Here is a 20,801-nt window from a genome sequence, read left to right as displayed (position 1 = left end):
AAAAGACGACAGTTCGATTAAGCTACTATTTTGTAAAAGAGAACTGTAAATGGCGCACAATACATAAAAACATTCACAATTCTTTGTACAATAGAGGTTGGATGATGCAAAGAAGGGGGTTTCAATAGTGGTCTACTGATCATAGACAACAAAACTCCTGAATAAAACTGAAGACAATGAAGAAAAAACCAAAATCTAGAGGCAGATCTAGTCTTGTCTAATCATCGCACCTGTAACACAGGGAAACAGGGATGCATCCCACCTACTGCACACAGGAGGTGCGATGCATCTAGATTTCCTAAAGGAGAGGGTGCGATGGTTAAGGAACGAGACTTTAACTTGGTTTTTGGTCACAGTTTGCAGTTTATTTCAGGGATCTAGGCCGAGCAAATGATAGTCAATAACTAAAAAGTATAGGGCTGATCTAATGAGGTTACTCAAGCTACCTCTAGGGCACTTAGGATGTTTGCAATTCAATTGTTCAGTTCATAAACAAACCTGGAGATTGACTGAAGCAGCGTTGGTCTACTTTGCACTTGCATAGCAAATGCAATTCGAAGGCTAGCTGGCTTGACTTCAGGCTCCATCTACGGTTTATGAATCAGAGAAATAGAGACAAGAAATCAAACTAATTGCATCCCCAGTGGAGTTGCCATTTTGTTATCAGGAAATCTAGTATCTCTTTAGAGCTACTAGTCCCACTAAGATGGGTAGCTATCTTGGAAACAAATAGATTAAAGTCACTTGTTTTTCCTTTTAGAGAGAGAGAGATGAGAAAGAAGCAAAGAGTACCAACCTCAGTATTCTGTTTGGCTCCTTGCATGTTTCCTTTCCCCTTTGACAGAATCTCGCCACTGCTTCCTTACTTGTCCTGCTTCAAAGAGCACCTATAGATTCACAGCAGCATAATACCATCAAGCATGGAGATCTTTCACTGTAAACAATATAGGATCAAATATATATTAACCATACAAATGCATATATCAACACAATATTCAGAGATACACAAGAATATGGAGTAAAACTCAAATATATTTATTAGTAAAAGTCATAGAAGAGAGGATTACAACCACTTGGTCTAACCCAGTGCCACCCTCCCAGCTTGAAAGCCCTCTTCACCTCACACAAATCAAGATCACTGAACAATGTCTTCAAAGGGAAACCAGCAGCACCTCTTTGCAAATTACCAAATTCCAACCTTTGGATCTCTTGGATGAGGGATCCATTTATAGATATTTGCAGGGGGTGAGTCAGCTTCTGGGATTTTGATTAGTGTCATCTCTCTAATAGTTCTTAGTTCCACATGGAGAGTTTAGATCTCTTACTCATCCCTGGCCGAACTCAAAGAGGCAAGTGTCAAATGAGCAGTTTCTAGAAGATTCTCTGGTTTTCAACCTAGCAAACTACTTGTGCCATTTGTTTGCTCTCACTCATCACACCCTATAGAAGGGATTTCTAGAATGCATCACACTTTTTGCATGTGGCAGGTGAGAAGCATTGTACCTTTAGCACTGGGCAGTCTATATGGTCCTGCTTTGACTAGTTCTGAGTAGCTTTTCATGGAGAAATTCTGGGAGATGATGTAATCATCTAACCTTGCTCCTTTAGGGTATGAAAAAACACTTTTAGGGACTTAGAAGCCCTTGGTTTATTGACATATGTGATTGGGGTTGCAGTTCCCAAATATGTCTATAACACCACACGCATTGCAATTTTGTCCAAGAAAGCTATGATCACCTCCTCAGCTCCACCAAATTTGTATTCGACCTCCCACAAGTAAGTAACAGCTAAATATTACATGTTTCTTCCTCCTAAAATCATTCTGATGGTGTTTTTAAAGTTTGTTGAAGATTTGGTGTTATTTTCACATCTAAACCCTAGTATCTCCCTAAAAACTACCCTTACACTCTCAATTCCTAAATTTTAACCCCCCTACACTTTCATACACCCCCTACACCTTCATTTCCTTATCTTAAACCCTTTTATCCCAATAATCTCTAAAAATTTGTCCCAAAACCCTAAGTCCTAGGTGCTACAATTATCTAGGCTCCCAAACCCCCTACATTGCAAACAATTTCCCCATCCCAAAAATCTATCATATTAATACCCCATATCCTCCTCCATTACATACATCCCTTCACCCATCTCCTTCATATTTCCCTTCCCCATTCCCTACTCCCAAAAAACCACATTCTAACAACCTTATACCTCCCTAGGGTTTGATATTATAACACCATGGGAGAAGAGGAATATAAACCATATAGTGGGGAAGAAGAAACAAAGGGAGAAGAAACAGAGGTCAAGAAAACACACAAAGGAGGTATAATACTCATATTTGAGCCAACAGATCTCAAGGAACTCTTGGCATCTCCTATGGTTGTGACATCCTTCAAATATCTAGGAAGTTATGATTTATGTGAGAAAATTCAGGCAATCCAACACCATCCTATGTTGACTAGACTCTTCATATCTAAACTCCAAGATAACCAAGTCACTTTAGCAGGTGTTACTTTTACTTTATCTACCACCATTATATTAGCTGCCACCAGAATCCCTGATTTTGGGGAGAAATTGTTTAAACAAGGTGAGTTAGAGAAACATTATTATGAACCTTTCATAAAACCAAGGTACCAGAATGAAATAAAGGGATATTTTCCTTTTTCTCACCTACTAGACAGATATGATCCCATGATGAAAATTATCATGAAATACTTTTCATGTGAAGGAAGATTTTCTAAGTTTTATTCCTATCAGATCCAGATTTTAATGAATTTCACTAGGGTAAAAAATCTCAATATACCCTACTATCTTTTCCAAAGAATTGATAAGATGGCCTACATTGTCCAGGAAAGGGAGTATGAATATCATATTAAGAGTCTCTTTCATCATTCCCTCATTAAAATCATAGTCCTTTAACATCTCAAAGAGCTCAACATTGCATGGAGTACTTTCATAGCCAATCCCATATTCACTAATTCATATATTCAGATTGTTCAAGTGTCCCTTCATCATCTCATCCTTCAACCTCCATTCCTCCATCTCAGCTCATAGACCATTCATCATCATCTTATCAGTCAACCTCACCATCACCTCCATCTTCACCATTTCATGAGCATATTCAATCACCTAATAGAGATGAAATCGGAGAGCAGGAGCAGATTGAACAGGTTGACGTCATCAAGCCTAAAGGAGCTGATTTGGGCACTTTGACACACACTTATAAGAGAGGCCATAGGTAGGTTCTTTCCCCATATATTGTGGGAGGAGCCTTCCCTTCTTCATTAGAAAATCAGATACAAAAGGGCAAGGAAAATATGATAGAGATAGAGATTCAACGTGAGGAGGAGGACCTCCATGAGATAGAGCAGGATTTTTACTTAGAGTAGGAGAATGAGAAACTTCAAGCCAAACATGATGTCATGGAGATTCAATTCACTAAGGAAAAGAGGGAATAAATGAAACCCAAGGCATTTCTTGACGAGGCCTATGATAGGTATGGTGAACCTAAAGAAGAGCAAGAACTGAGAAAAAGACCTATAACTATACGGCTGGAAAGAGATATAGAAGTAGAGAAACAAAAGGGGGCTGAGCTTGCTAATGAGCTCACATGGAATGAGTAATTTGCATCTTAATCAATGAGAACCAGGAGCATTGGCTTGGGATTTTGGCTAGTTTTAATAGATGAGTTGCAACTATTTCTTTGGGATACATGTGGTATGGATGTTTATCATTTTTTCTTCTTTGTCATCATTTGTATGAATGTTTTTTAAGTTCATAAACCATTTCATGTTTTTTATATGGTAATTTTCAAGTTGATAGGTAGAATACATGCTTGCTCATGCTCTGTTTTGGGATAGTTATCATAATTTGCCCATCTTTCCTCAGTTCAGGAAGAATACATCTCCTATACTCTTCCTAACTCCTCATCAGTCTTAAACGATCTCATCAAATCACCTTTTAGGTGCTAAAACTTCTTCCTACCTTGCCCCTTTCAATGTCAGGAATCATATGTCATTTTCCCTCACCTAGCCTCTTTGACCTAATACCCTCATCCAACAATAACCTAATCAAAAGTCAAATTAAACAACCTCTCCACTTTATACCTAACCTAAAACCCGAATCCATCCAACCCTCCTGACTACGATTCTTTGGAGAGATCCCTCTCAGCTTTGTAGGGATAGATACCAAGTCAAAATATTGGTTTGTGGTTACCTCAGTTGGACTCTTCCTCAGCCTTGGAGATCCGAAGGAGTGATAATTCACACCATGGCTATTCGGAAGTGGAAAGGCTAGGCTAAAAACATTGTCACACTTGGGAAAACCCATACCATAATAACAAAAAACCACATGCAATACCATGGATGCCAAATCCAACAAGGAAAACACACATGCAAATCAATACCTGCAAAGAGACCTGTTGTAGTTTCTTGATCCTACTTTTCCTTTCTTGCTCCTTCCTTCCTCTTGCCTTGTTATCCTTTCTTGATCCATTGCCAAAGTGCTCCAAGAAAACTCTGTTTCCAAGAGTGTGAGAGAGAGAGAGAAATGAGAGAGCTCCAAAACTGAATGGACAAAAGGTTACAAATTGATCCTCAAAAGACTTTTTATCAATTAGACACATATTTTATTCATTTTCCTCCTCACATGAAACTTGCGACTTTTCACCTTTTTTTTCTCCTAGTTTCCATTATTTTCATAAATAAATATGCCAAAAATTCTATTTTTCCTTTCCAAAGCCATAGTCATTTCCTTTTCCAATTTCCTTAGCCATAATAAACCAATGAACACCCACACTAGGATGACTTTCCCAACATTCAACTTGGAATATGTGTCCTGTCAACTCTGGTTATTATTTTCCTTCATTAACTTTTATTACATGGAATTTCCCCAGGGGTGTTACAAAACCCTCTCCCTTACAAGACACCATCCTCGGTATTCAACCACACCTATACCTTAGAAAAACCACTAAAATAAAACATTCTTCCCATGGAGCTTTATAACATAGCTCGATGTAGTATTTACAATGATCACGTTGCTGAGAAGAAAACCAACATGAAAACATAACAAAATGAAAACTATAATGAAATGAAACCAATACCACTTAATGGAGATTTATAACATATCTCATGGATTTATTTACATCCATATACATATGTACATATATCAAAACATCATCAAAACATGTAGAAAACACTTATACCAAATGTCATACGAAAACTACTTTGCCTCAACTGACAACCAATGAAGGATACATAACCTGCATCTGATCCCCCCTCTCCCATGTAGTTTTATCAGGCTTAAAGTGCTTCCACTTCACCTTAACCTACTCGATTTCTTAGTTTCAGAGCTTGAGCACCTTTCCCTGCAATATAGACCAATCAATCATATGATCAACATCTTTAACATACTTCTTAAGTAATGACACATGGAAAACATCATGGAATTTCACTATTGGAGGTTGTGCAAGTCGATGGGTTCCTGGTACAATCCTATCAATAATGCTGAAAGGTCCACAAAACCATGATTCTAACTTGGCACGTGATCTAATACGCAAGTATTTGTTCTTCTGTTTGATGTGTAAGTACACCTATTCCCAACCCGAAACTCCTTGAACAACCTGTTCCAATCTGCATATCTCTTATGCCTATTCTATGTTGCTTTCAAACTATTCTTGATTACATGCATTTCCAATTCCATGTTTGCCAACATGTCTGGTCCAATGAACACCATGTTAACTAGATCACTCCAACTAATGGAAGTATTACAACTCTGCCATATAATGCCTCAAAATGAGTCATCCTCAATGAATACTGATAACCATTGTTGTATATAAACTCAACCAATGGAAGATACTGCTCCCATATTCTCTACTGGTGCATCACATACATCCTCAACATATCCTCCAAGATGTTGCTAACCCTCTCTGTCTGTCTATCTATCTACGGATGGTAAGTTGTTCTAAAGGCCAACTCTCTACCCAAAACTGCAAACAACTCCTTCCAAAACTTGGAAGTGAAATTTTCATCCTTTTTTGACACAATATTCTTTGGAACACCATGCAATTTGAACACATCTCTGATGAGCCCATGTGCCACATCACTAGTTGAATATGTAGTATTAACTGGAATGAAGTGCACAACCTTTGTAAACTTGTCCACAACAACCATGATGGAATCATGTTGTCTCATTATCCTCAGAAAACCTGTGATGATGTCCATGGAAATAACCTCCCATTTCAACTTTCGAATCACAATTGGTTGTATCAGTCCACCTAGATGCCTACACTGTGCCTTTACCTTCTAACAATCCAAACATATAGCCACAAACTCTGCTACATCCTTCTTCATATTCGGCCAATAATAAAACTTCTTCACTGCGGTCAATGTTTTCTGATAACTTCGGTGACCTGAATATGGTTTCGCATGAAACTCCCTCAAGGTAACCTTCTTGAGCTCATTTTTTCCTAGCACATATATCATGTTCCTAAATCTAAACAATCTGTATGTTTTGAGATAATAGTCCACATCTGGTGCACCTATACCTACATTTGTACCTATACATGTACCACTACTTGTACCTCTACCTATACCTATACTTTGCTACAACCTGAGCACAATATCCATATACCTGGCATCCTACTAACATGCTTGTAAGATCCAATCTTGTAGATCTATCCCATAGGAGCTCATAACTGCTATACGGTTTACCTATATCTGCCTAGTAAGAGCATCTGCAACCATGTTTTCCTTTCCCTTGATGTACTTGATCTCAAATTCAAACTCACTGATCGTGGCCAACCATATAGATTGCCTGACATTCAGATTCAGTTGGTTAAACAAGTGTCTCAACCCACTGTGATCACTCATTAGTACAAACCTCCTGTCAAGAAGATAATGCCTCCAGATCTTCAATGCATGTATGATCGCTCCTAGCTCAAGATCATGCATTGGGTAATTATTCTCATGCTCATTTAGTGTTTGTGACTCATAGCACACTACTTGTCCTTCCTGCATAAGGAATCCACTAAGTCCTCTCTTAGAAGCATCTATACATACAACAAATTCCTTGTCCGGATCTACGATCTTTAACAATCGACCATGTGTCAACAACTGCTTAAGCTGCTCAAAACTGGCATCACACTCCTCTATCCATTCAAAATTCTTACCTTTCTTCTGCAATGATGTAATAGGATAAGCAATTTATGAGTAGTTCCTGATGAACCTCTTGTATCAACCTGCTAACCCCATGAAATATCTCATCTCCTCTACATTCTTAGGAGTTGCTCATTCCATGATAGCTATTATTTTTTTTGGTTCCACAACTATTCCATCCTTGGAAACAATATGTACCAAGTAATGTACCTCAGTTTGATAGAAATTGCACTTGCTTAGCTTAGCATACAACTGATTCTCTCACAACAATCTAAACACTGCTACCAAAATCTCGGCATGCTCTTCCTCATTTTTAGAATATACCAATATGTCGTCAATGAAAATAATAACAAACTTGTCCAAATACAGATGCAACACACTATTCATCAAGCACATAAAGGTAGCTAGAGAATTAATTAAACCAAATGGAACTACAACAAACTCGTAATGCCCATACCTAGTCCAGAAAGTTGTCTTGTAAATGTCCTCCTCTTTGATGTGTAACTGATGGTATTTGGATCTTAAATGAATTTTCGAGAACATTGTCACTCCCTTCAGCTAATAGAACAAGTCATCAATCCTCGGAAACGTACACCTATTTTTGATGGTCATTTTGTTCAACTTCCTAGAATCAATGCCTAATCTAAAGGTACCATCCTTCTTCTCTACAAACAATACCGGTGTGCCCCAAGGTGATACACTTCACTTAATGTATCCCTTTTCCAACATTTCCTTCAACTACAACTTCAATTCTACCAACTCAATTGTACTCATCCTGTAAGGTGCCTTTGATGCTGGAGCTTCCCATGGCACTAACTAAATAGAAAAGTATACTTCCTGGTGAGGTGGAAACTCTGAAATCTTTGCGGAAAACACATCCTGAAACTACTATAGAACCGCGTACCTGCTCAAAACATTTACATCCTCAACTTCCATACCTTTGTCACTAAAAATATGCACTGCAAATAACGCACACCCTTTTCTGTGACTGCACTTTTCCTCCATAGTTGTCACCACCCTAACTAATGTGTCTTTCTTCATTCCATGTAAGGCTCTTGGTTCCCCACTGTCATCCAATCACTCACTGGCTTTGTCATAACAATCCACCTTAGTCCTGTGAAGGTAAAAACCAATCCATGCCCAAAAACATACTGTATGATCCCAACGATAATACATTCAAATACGTTGTTGTAGACATGCCATTCAACTCAAATGCATAAGCTCTTACCCAATGATGAACTATTTTCTTTGTACTTATAGCCAACTACACTAACCAAGATTATGCATGCACTTCTTTATTCAAACCACACTTATCCACCAAGTCAGGACTAACATAACTATAATTAGATCTAGGGTTAATCAAAATAGAAACAAATTGATCACAAAGCTTACCGTCCATCTCAATGATATATACCTGATGGTATGCCTGTCTGTTATCCAATGTTGCATAGATACAAGGTACGCTATGACCAATATCCCTAGGATTTTGTGCCTCTTCTGCACTATATATCTGAGGACTACCACCCTGAGTCTATGTACAATCTCTCTTAAGATGTTCCTTACCACATATCCAACATTCCAACTGTCCAGTACCATCACCTCTATGTTGCTTTTGTGATCCATTTCCCTGTCTAGTTGCATTGAACTTCTTTTGTGGTGCCACATTTTCTTTCTCTTATGCAGTTTGATGCCTTGCTCTTTTCAACTTCTATTTACCTTTACCTTTATTGTTCCCTTTCCATCCTTGCTAAGATTCGTTCTTATGCTTCGACTGTTCATTGCAGTGTTTCAGTTTCCTAATAACTTCCTCAAGTGACTGAGGCTCATCATACTCAATATTATCTCTAAATGGTAATCGAAAACCACTAACAAATCATTGAACATTACCCTTCTCATCTTTAATATATGGTACATACCTCAATAGCTCAAGGAAATTGGTAATGTACTCTTCATCTGTCATCGATCCCATATTTAGCTCATTGAATTCTTTGGCGTTACAGTCGTAGTACCTTTTTGAAAATTACTTCTTCCTAAAAAGCCTCTTAAAATAATGCCAACTCAAGTCCTCTGTCCTGATGTCTCTGACCCGCTTCACATCTTCCCACTAGATATCTGCTTTAACTCTTAGAATGAATATAGCTACACTATCCTTCATATTATCTGTGTAATTATGTAACTCAAAGAACTTCCTCATCACAATTATCCAAGTCTCTGCATCTACTGGCTTCTTCAAGTCTCCATCAAAGTAGGTGGCTTTTCTTTCTTAAATACATCTGGAAAGTATCCCCTATCACTCCACTTGTAAGGATGATAATGATGATGATCATAATGCCTATCAAAACTAGAAGTAGAGTAGTAATTGTGTCCATCACCTCTCCTATTTGGAGTATCCAAAAACCTGCCATCTCTCATTATGTCATCTCTATCCGACCTGTGACCACCATGAGACCTACTACCATACCCCCAATTAGTTATGTCCTCCCACCCATGGTTTATCTGAAGTGGTCACTATCACTACAATCTGACAAACTCTGAAGGAGTATTGCATTGACCTCTGCTTCTTTCTCTTATGGGTACATGATTTTTTCATTGTCTGCCGTACAACTCCTTATTTCTTCATTCAATATTCTCAATGTATCTTCTAAGTTAGGAGAGTGCCCAACACCACGATACTCATCTGATTCATAGGGATGATATCTATAGTCTACCATATTTCTAGTCATTTTGATCTCTTTCCTCCAAGGCATACTATGTCAGCTAAACCAAATCACAATAAACCAACATACCTTAGAAAAATTCAGGGAGGATATCTCATGTGCAAAATCATCCAAATTAGCATAATACATATGTAACATAATCATGAAAACATATATACATATAATACATAAGCATATAACCATCATTCTAGCTAGAGTCTAGTCATTAATGCAAGACCATATCAACTACACGTACCATGACTTCATGCATGACAACAACAACCATACCAATATACACTAACAATAGACAAGCATAAACAACATGTGACCAATCATACACTCATGATGACACACTTCACAACAACAACATCCTCTTTCACATGGCGACATCACTACAACCATGACTGAAACAATGTATATGAAACAAGCATATAAACCACAGGATGATTAACACACATGTAACCGACATGAATGCATGACCAACACAAACCGCCCATTTGGTCCAAGGGGCAAACCACACTCTAATACCACTATCTGGTATTAGATATGATCCAATGAGAGTGAAACATGCTCTGATACCACTCTGTAACACCCTCATCCCACATCTACCCAAGTAACTAGCCAACCAACGTAAATACACGACAAGGGGATACTATAATGGGATTCAACCTCCTAGGTGACCTCGAGGAAGTGGAATTGATGGACACTCATCACATAGACCTTCCATGTTAGAAACAGAACTCCCAGAAGCCAACCCAACCACTCAAGTATCTAACCCCTAATATCAACTGAAGTTTTATACCACTAAACCCTCGGATTCTCCCTTGATGTGGACAATCATGCATCCAGGAGGCTCTAGATGCTCCCACAACATGGACATGCAAGCATCTAGGGACTTTCTTTCCTATTCCTATGCCTATGTATGCAGGATTTGAGCCAATTTTTTAGACCCAGACCCCAGGTCATTACCCAAAACTCAATGACACTTTCAAAAATGAATTTACACAACATAACAATGATGCATTTGCAAAAAGAATAACAAGGTCTAGACTCGACCCCTACTAGCCATGACAAGAATTTCATCAAACCTGTCACAAATATGTAATGTACAGGTCTAAACAATAAAGGTGAGCAGAGGGGTCTCATACTTATTTGAGATTCGCTATGAGGCATTGTTTCCTTATCACATTAGCTACATTATCATCTATTAGGCCATAGATACATTGTTCATTCATTTACAAGTAAAAACATGAGGAGAGCCATACATCATCACTGTCATAATACATGCTTATAACCAACATAATAACAACAAAAATACCAAGGATACGTCAGCCATATAATACACATATAAACCATGATAATACTCATGAATTAACAAGGAGAAATAACCTCATACTAATGATGCAAAAGCCAACCCGAGATGGGACTACCATGTTCCACCTGACCATAGAATGGTTGAGCCAATTGTCTCTTCATCCATTCACCCCCATGCCATATTCCAAGCATTAATGTGGGAATCAAACCAAAAGAACCAACTAGGGCATCTCGAGGCTAAACCACCTTCCCCCGTCAATAGAAAGCAATCTTCACCATAATCCATCTTGAATCACTAGGCCCTAAACTGAGACCCTCTCTCCAGGATTTACGGCCTATCCCATCCTAGGATTACTAGGCATGATGGAGAGCACCCACCTCTAGTATTTACTGTATATCTCGCCATTCATTGGTTGAGGATTCCTAGGCCCATTGATTTGAAACATAAAATATGGCTTTACCGTAACTCATAGTTTGGTTCAGAGGTTACTAGGCCATGTGTTCTATTATTCAGAGATCCACCTCACTCAACTCAAATCCATTCGACAATCCAACTAAATCAAAACATGAGAACCCCATCGCACCATCGGTATTTAGAAATGGAAAGGCTAGGCTAAAAACACTAACACACCTACAAAATTTCATGCCATAACAACAAAACACCACATGCAATAACATCCATACCAAATCGAGCAAGGAAAACACACATGCAAATCGATACCTACTGTTTAGTCAATTTAGTGTTGTCTAAATTGCTATCATAAATTGTCAACTCGGGGCTCGTAAGTTGATGAAGTGAAGGTGTACTATATGTACTTAAGCAACCTCTTAGATCTTTTTGTCATTTGGGGGTGTTGTTTGTCGTCAATTTATCTTCCTAAGATGGAATGGAGGTTTTTATAAACAGATGAGTGATAGTGTGTGTAAGGTGATTTCTAAATGAGTGAGTGTGTGTTACTGGTGGTTTCTAACTACCTTCTAAACTTACAAAGAAAGAGCTTGAAAGAAATAACTTGAAATGGAACAGAAAGCAAAGCATAAAAACCACTTTCTAATGGCACTAGTCACTACTCATGCTGCTGCAATAAAAAGGTCAAAAAAACCCACTTTAAAGACCAATTATAATGTTCATCTCTTCCTAACACTCTGTTTCCAACATATAGTACTATGTGAAACACAATTAAGAAGTAGTTAGATATAAGTCTAAAAAGTAGTCAAGCTCTAAGATGACAAATTATAACACCACTGTGCCTTTCTCCAACATTCTGCTTCCAACATACATTGTAATGTGTAACAAGTGAAGAAAGAGTTAGTGATATAAGTCAAAAAAATACTCAAAGCAAGCTGTACTTTATTAGTATTCTGATCTCTTAAAGATGAACAACTTATGATAAGGAGACCATCAATATGTTAGCATACAACTTGAGAAACTAAACTAGAAATCAAGCTAGAAAAACAGAGTAAAGGCAGCAACTATGAATATGACAACTGAAAATACCATTAGAGATAAAGCAAATACAACAAAAACACACAATCTCGGGCTAACACCTGCAGAAAACAATCCTGATCAGTTAAAGTAAATGCTGGAAATGAAATGACAGTGAAAGTAATTCAAAACTGTACATGTTTTAAGAAAAAGGAAAATTGCTGAATTCGAAAGAAGGAAATGGCAAGAACATAAAGGTAAATTTACTGTACAAAGGCTGTTATGAATGGGGGACCTCCATCCACAAAACCCAAGGAAAGATCAGCTACTTGAAGTCAAAACAGCACAGTCTTCTATTAACTCATATGCAGAAATTACAGTAAAAAGTGTTGAAACAGTAGCTTTAAAACAGAGTTTTTGTATACACTAAAATTGCAGCAATTACATAAACACAGCAACTAAAAACTAATCCTTAAGCGTACGCAGACGCTGGATTTATAGGCGTATGAAAAACTGCCTACTGCGTAAAACATGAAACGAGAAATTAACTAACAGTCATGCTAATTAAAGGTACAGCAACACGTAAATAGGTCCATGTTTTATCTGGAGGGTACGGTCGTCATGGAGGTTGAATCCAAGGTTGGATCCTGTCTCCCTAACCTGCGTAGCGTGGAGGAATCGCCATCTGGAGTGACGTGACCTTTCAGCTCACGCAGCACCGTTTGAGCTGGCTTTGTTGACCGAAGTTTGATCCACGTTGACAGGAGGTGTGCGTGGCATTGCTGACCGAACCAATAGCATAGAAACCTTTAACACCTTCATTCCCACGTGCCCATGTGATTCATTTTTCAAAATGACACGTGGAACATAGATATCAATGAAAAGGCTGCGGAATGACTAGATAGCTGCGGAATTGCCAGACAGCTGCGGAATCTCTGTGCATATGTCAAAAATCTAGACAAACAGTCAAACATTAGCAAAGTTAACCAATCATGCTTAAAGACATCAAATGTAATGATCTGGATAGGTTTATGAGGAAAATAGGGCAAAAGAGAGGGATAAGTGAGGAAAAGCTGTAGGTAATGATAGATAATTAGGTGCAAATTAGAGGCTCTACACCTACAAAGGATCATGCCATAGCTACTTAATCCTACTCTTTCTTGCTTTATTCTTCCTTCCTCTTGCCTTATTTTCCTTTATTGATCCAATGCCAAAGTGCTCCAAGAAAACTCTGTGTGTACAAGAGTGAGAGAGAAAAAGAAATGAGAGAGCATCAAAACTAAACTAACAACAGGTTACAAACTTATCCTCAGAAGCCTTTTTATCAATTAGGCCTCTATTTTCTTCATTTTCCATTACTTTCCTTCATTTCCCACCTCACATGAAACTTGTGACTTTTCACCTTCCCTTTCTCCTAATTTCCATTATTTTCATAATAAATGTGCCAAAAATGCGATTTTTCCTTTCCAAATCCTTATCCATTTCCTTTGCCAATTTTCTTAGCCATAATAAACCACAAAACACCCACACTAGGATGTCTTTCCCAACATTCAGCGTGGAATAAGTGTCCCAACAACCGTGGTTATTATATTTCCTTTCTTAACTTTTATTACATGGAATTTTCATGAGGGTTGTTACAACAACCACTCCATGTGCCCTCACCCTGAGCTAGACTTCTTTTTCATTGACCTAGACTCATAGTCACATACACAATCCTACATCCATGCAAGTGTAGGCATCCATTTGCATGCATAAGCATGTAAGGTAGTGATTGCAATCCCAATTTCCTAGTTTTGAGCTTACAATCGTGGAATTTGTACCACCGTCTCAGGACTAGTCTCCAAATCACTCCCCATAACTTGATGATACTTTCTAGAACAATAAATGACATGAGGAAAAAGTCTCTAACACAAAACTTGATCAGTGAATTTACCTAATCAATCCTAACGATGATAGACATTTCGTCAAACATATGATGAACATGTAATCTATAGGTTATGAATGCATATCTGATGATATGGGTTTGATACTTATCTGAGAATCATCAAGAAGGTCTAATTCCCTCTCACAATGGCTGTAATAACATCTATTAGGTCATGCATTCAATAACAATTCATGTACCAATCAAATGTGTTAAGAACCATAACTAGAATTTGCCATGAAACCATGCTTATAACCATCATATAACTAGATTAATAACAATGGTAGAACAACCATCAAAGCCAGATAATAAAATTTGTAAAGACTCATTAAATACAAGAAGAAAAAATTTCTTATTAATTAAAAATCAAACCAAGTTAGGGACTTCCACATACCACCCAACCATAGATTAGGTTGAACCAAATCTATATTTTAGCCAATAACCCTGATGCCATATTCCAAGCATGAATGTGGGATCTCATGGAATAAACCAAGGAAAACCAAACCATGAATTCCAGAGGCCAAACCACCTCAACCCTCAACTGGTGATTCCACCTCATGGTCAGACATCACTAACCATCACCAAATCGGTCTCTACCCAAGCTGGCCAAGCCTCTAGAGCATTTATTCGAACCAGGCTGCAGGAATAGTAACTAAATCCACAACTTCAGCAAGGTTTGAAAGAATTTTTCCAACCAAAGCTCCAGAACTAGTAACTCAACCTACCAAGGGATCCAGATCATTTGTCCAACCAAGGCTCGAGGACTAGTAACTCAAACCAAGTTGTTCCAGGGCTTCTAGAGTGTTTATCCAACCAAGGCTCCAGGAACTAGTAACTCAACCCACAACCATGAGGAACATGAGCACCAATTAGAAAACACATGGGAAAAACCACAACATCACGACTATCCAGGAAATGGAAAGGTTAGGAAAAACCATTGTCAATCTAGGCAATCCTCCATACCAATGAAAACTCATAAGCAAGAAACCACATGTATGTACCATGAATGTTAGAACTAGCAAGGAAGTCATACATGCAACTTGATACCTGCAAATAAATCTAGCTGTAGTTGGTGATCCACTTGTTCCCTTGTTCCTTCTTGCCTTCCTTTGTCTTCTTTCTTCAATTGAAGTGAAAACTAGAGTGCTCCAAGCAGTCTCCAAGAATGATCTAAGAGTGAAAGAATATGAGAGAGTGAAAGAATAGAAGAGAGTGCCAAATAATGAACTAAAAAAAGCCATGAACTGGTCCTCATAAGCCTTTTTATCATTAAGGCCTCTATTTTCTTCATTTTCCTTCATTTTTCCTTCAATTTCTTTCTCATGCAAATATGTGACATTTCACCTTCCTTTTATCATATTTCCCTTTATTTTCATAAATAAATTCCCATTATTGCATCTTTTTATTCGCCAATGCCTTTTACAATTTCCTTAGCCATAAATAAACCAAAAACTGACACCCACAAGGATATTTTTCCCACCATTCATCTTGGAATATGTGTCCCATGTCCTTCGTCTTATTTTTTCTTTATTACATGTGTTTTTAACTGGGGTTTTTATAGAACCATCTCCTTTGGGGGAACACCATCCTCGGTGTTCTATGACACCTATGACCAACAAACCACTGAAAAAAACATACTACCCATGGAGATTTATAACTCAACTCATTGCAATATTTACAATATCACTACTGAAAACATGAAAACATGTCGTTTACTAAAGCTTTACAACACAACTTATTACAAAATTTACAATAGAAACCACATATACTCATGCACATTTGTTTCAACTGGAAAATAACCATACTGGCTATGGAGCTTTATAACACAACTCGATACAATATTTACAGTAATATACACATATGATCATTTGATCTAACTAGCAAATAAAAGGATACAGTGCCCATATCATCAATAAGGGAATCAATAGGTTCACACCTCCACCCTCAAAAGTAGTACTAGGATTCACCTCCTTCCGAGGAAGTCCAGAATCCACTGCCAAAGTTAAACCTGCATCCAATGTCCAATGCTACAATCCTTGCACTACTTGTTCTCTCAGTGACCAGATATCGACTCATTGTTCTGGGACACATTCCCAATCTGCTTATGATTCCGTCTAGCAATGTTAATGACTAAAATCAATTTATTCGTTGAAATTCCCTTCTCTTCTACATAGTTCCTCATGAAATTCGGTCATAACCTTCCATATAGTCACACACCTTTCAAGTTCCATGGGAATCCCCTTCTCTGCTACACAGTCCCTCAAGTGACCACTCTCTTGGAAAGGTTTCTTCCGATGCATTGGAAGGTCCAAAAACCAAGGCATATCACTGGCTGAAAACCATCATACCAATCATAGCATGGTCATGGAAATAAATGGAAACTCTTGGGTACCAGTGTCCCATAATGGCCCTACTCCTGAAGTGCTTTACCAACATATTATTTCTTGTTCTGATTCCTTTTGCTACTACTACTAACATTATTGTAGTATGTTCAAAGCACCCAACTTGGGCATTTTCCATGCTTTCATGTACCAAGCACATACTTTCCATTATATTTAAAACGAATCGAAATAAATTCTATTCATGCCTATTTAGTGGCCCGTTAATAAGCTACACTTGTAATTATGTTCACTTCCTAAGTGATCCATCTAGTTAGTGTAGTAGTGTATCACCAAGACTGGCAAGGAAGGGCTATAGCTCAGCAAGGTAGAGGACCTTGTTTACATGTGCGCCAATGGTGGACTGAATGAAATATGGTTTATACATATCTTCATGAGACAATTACCTAAATTTTTCTTTTTTTAACCTTGAGACCAGAATACAAAATATCAATTGTCCCAATTCGTGCCAATTCAAGTTCCTATATCCCCGTCATTCTCCCATAAAAGAAGCTTAAAAAGATTGGGTTGGATCCGATTAGTTGTCAATCACAACAAGTCAAACTAGATCTTCAATCAAATCATCATGTATAAACATATCACATCTGATTACCTCAAAATGAAACCATCATAAATCACATGTAGCCATAATAAATCAGAGTCATATATCACATGCATAATAAAAATGGAATAAAATACCAATACTTATCCTTCAAATAATTATTTGCTTCTGCCTTTGTTCTTTATTCTTTCTGCACACATACTGGATCGGTTGCCAAACATGACAAACACCGAGTACCTTCTCTTCTATTCAATCACATACACACACATACAATGTACATCACAGACATACACCTGCACATGGTGTACCACACAACACATACACCGACACGTCATGTACAACACAACACATACACCTAGTGCACAACAAAACATATACACCTACGCCTGATGTACAACATAAAAAATGCGACATGCCATGATAAAATGACTACACAACACATAAGATAGTATGCAACACAACATGTATGACATGTACACCATAACACATGTACACAACACGTACATAGCACCACATGTACACAACACCACCTGCACAATGTCTACACAACACCATTGTTATCGGGAAATCTAGTGTCCACTTGGAGTTGCTAGTCCCACTAAGACTGGTAGCTATCGTAGAAACAAACAAACTAAAACTACTTTCGTTTTCCTTTATGAGAAGTAGATAAGAGTGGAATGAAGGACACTAACCTTAGTTTTGCGCTTGATTCCTTGCTCGGTTCCTCTCCCTTCTGACAAATCCTTGCCGCTTCTCCTTCATCTACCCGGCTTCAAAGAGCACCTCTGGAATCAAAGCAACATAATACTATTGAAGAACATGGATCTACAATCATAAACAATATAGGACCAGATGTATATTGACCACACAAATGCATATATCATCAAACATACAAGAATGTGGAGGAAAACTTGAATAGCTTTATTAATATCAAGAATAGCAAAGAGTATTACAACCAATTGTTCTGACCCATCATCATCCTCCAACATGAAAGCCCTTCTTTCACCTCATGAAAAGCTTAGATCACCCAACACTATGATATTCCAACAAGAAACCAACAACACTTCCTTACAAGATACAAAATTCCAGCCTCTGGATCTCTGGGATGAGGGATCCATATATAGATGATTTCAAGGGGGTGAGTCAGCTTCTGGGATTTTGATTAGTGTCCTCTCTCTGATAGTTCTTGATTCCACTTGGAGATTGATGATCTCTTACTCATCCCTGGGTGAATTAAGAGAGGCAAGTGTCATCGGAGAAGTTTCTAGAAGATTCTGTGATCATCCACCTCGCAAACTGTCTCTGCCATTTGTCCACTCTCACCCATCGCACCCCATAGAAGGGATTTTCAATATGCATCGCACCTCCCGTGTGCACTAGGTGGGATGCATCACACTTTGACCATGGAGCAGGTGAGATGGTCCAGTTTTGACCAGTTCTGAGCAGTTTTTCATGGAGAACTTCTGGGAGATGATGTAATCAGCTGACCTTGTTCTTTTAGGGTATGGAACAACACTTTTAGGGACTTAGGAGCCCTTGGTCTATGGACATGTTTGATTGGGGTTGCAATGCCCAAAAATGTCTATAACAGTTGCCCCCTAAATCATGAGGTCGTTAATCTTTTGATGTCGGGTGAAATGCTTTATCATGAGGATCCGAAGTTTTTTCGAGCTGGAAGGCGACCTGTAATAAGATACAACACAATACATTATCTTCATAGTATTTTTCATGATCTAGCTGAGGTGGGCATTCCCATGCTCAGCTTTATAAATTCATTTTCATGTACATAAGACAGACAACCGTCTGTGTAGGAGACTGATGATTCTGGTAGAGTCATCATCCTTTGGTTTGGATGATCATCTATGTAGCAACAATGTACATTTGATGTATTTATTTTCCTGAATATATCACAGCCCAGATGGATGAAACTAGATCCGGGGTCTTCAAACTCGTTCAATCTTCACTCAGAGTACAAGTCGATCCATGTGAAAGATGTTCTTGAGTCGAACATGGAAAGACATCTCCTGATTACCAGCCAATGATGTAAGCTGTTAACAGGCGCGAGAGGAATAACCGATAATGATGATGACCCTCAAGGTACTACAGTAAAATTCGCGTGGTGTGAATAAGGGACTTGGCGTCGAACACCATGCAAAATCTTTCGGTCGAAGGCCATTGATTTAAACCTATCGCCAGAAGTGAGAAACTTTCCATTGAGGCATGCAAGCTTGAAAGTACTGAAAGGGTTGTTCCTAAGTCGAATTCTTGGATAATGAGTTGATGTCGACAAGAAGCGACCCGTTGTAGGAGGGCCTTAATGAATCTCAAATATATGACATAGAATGGATTAAATGATTTTGGAGGTGAAAACAAACTGATGATACAGGGTTCAGGGTGGCGGTCATGAAATAATGGAGCATGAATGTATTGCAGCGGATGAGACACAGGTGAATTCTCTGAGCGAATTCTCTTGAACATACCGGCGACACTGACATGGATTGGTAGCGTTAACCCCAAATATGGATGGTGTGATGGACCAATGGTGATATGACCAGTGAATGGAACAACCCAACCCTACGCGGATGTGGAGTGAAAATGTCATGTTCAAGAGCGAATTGCTATCAATAAAGTTTCTTCAAGCTTTCTTCCCAATTTTTCCCCAGTCATTGCTGATCAGTACCTCTTTATTTTTGTCAAGCTTGAGGAGGATAACATATGCTTTTTCTATAATTTTCCCTTCGGGCAAACCTGTCGCTATATTTTAACGAGCCTAGTGACAATGAAACTCGTTCTTGTCTGTATGGACAAGTTTATCGTTATTCAGTTTTAACGAGTTTAACGACAAAGATAACTCAGTCCTTTTCAATTTTAGAGAGTCTGAAAGGGACGTAAAGGAAACTCCAATAATCCTTTTTCGTCATATAATCCCTTAAGTCCGAAAAAGTATAAAATAATACGAAAGGGATGAATTTTCAGTAATTTTAATGAGCCGAACAAAACAAGCACTCGATATTTTTGTGTAATAATCCCTCAGGTCCAAAAAGATTAAAATCTAGAGGAGGGATACCACTTCTGGTCGCTTTAATGAGCTGGAGAGGCCAATTGCTTGGCAATCTTTTCATATTTTACGAGTTAGGTGAAAAGAGATTAAAAAGAGACTCGTTTTTTGAGGAACGAGTGATAATTTCAGGTAGCAGCTGATTCCAGGTAAGGTTTGGAATTTCCCAATCACGGCAGTGTCACAAGGATGGCTAACAGGATCACTCTTCGCAACTGTTCCTCAAAAGGGGTAAACAATCAAATGGAGGTGAATGATCGGCTAAAACAGAGTGGAGGTGATGATGAGAACATGA

The sequence above is a fragment of the Pinus tabuliformis genome, chromosome 8 (assembly GCF_031772625.1).
Source record: "Pinus tabuliformis cultivar Carrire ecotype Pingquan chromosome 8, CPIR1, whole genome shotgun sequence".
In the NCBI taxonomy this organism is placed as follows: domain Eukaryota; kingdom Viridiplantae; phylum Streptophyta; class Pinopsida; order Pinales; family Pinaceae; genus Pinus; species Pinus tabuliformis.
This window is presented reverse-complemented; position numbering follows the sequence as displayed.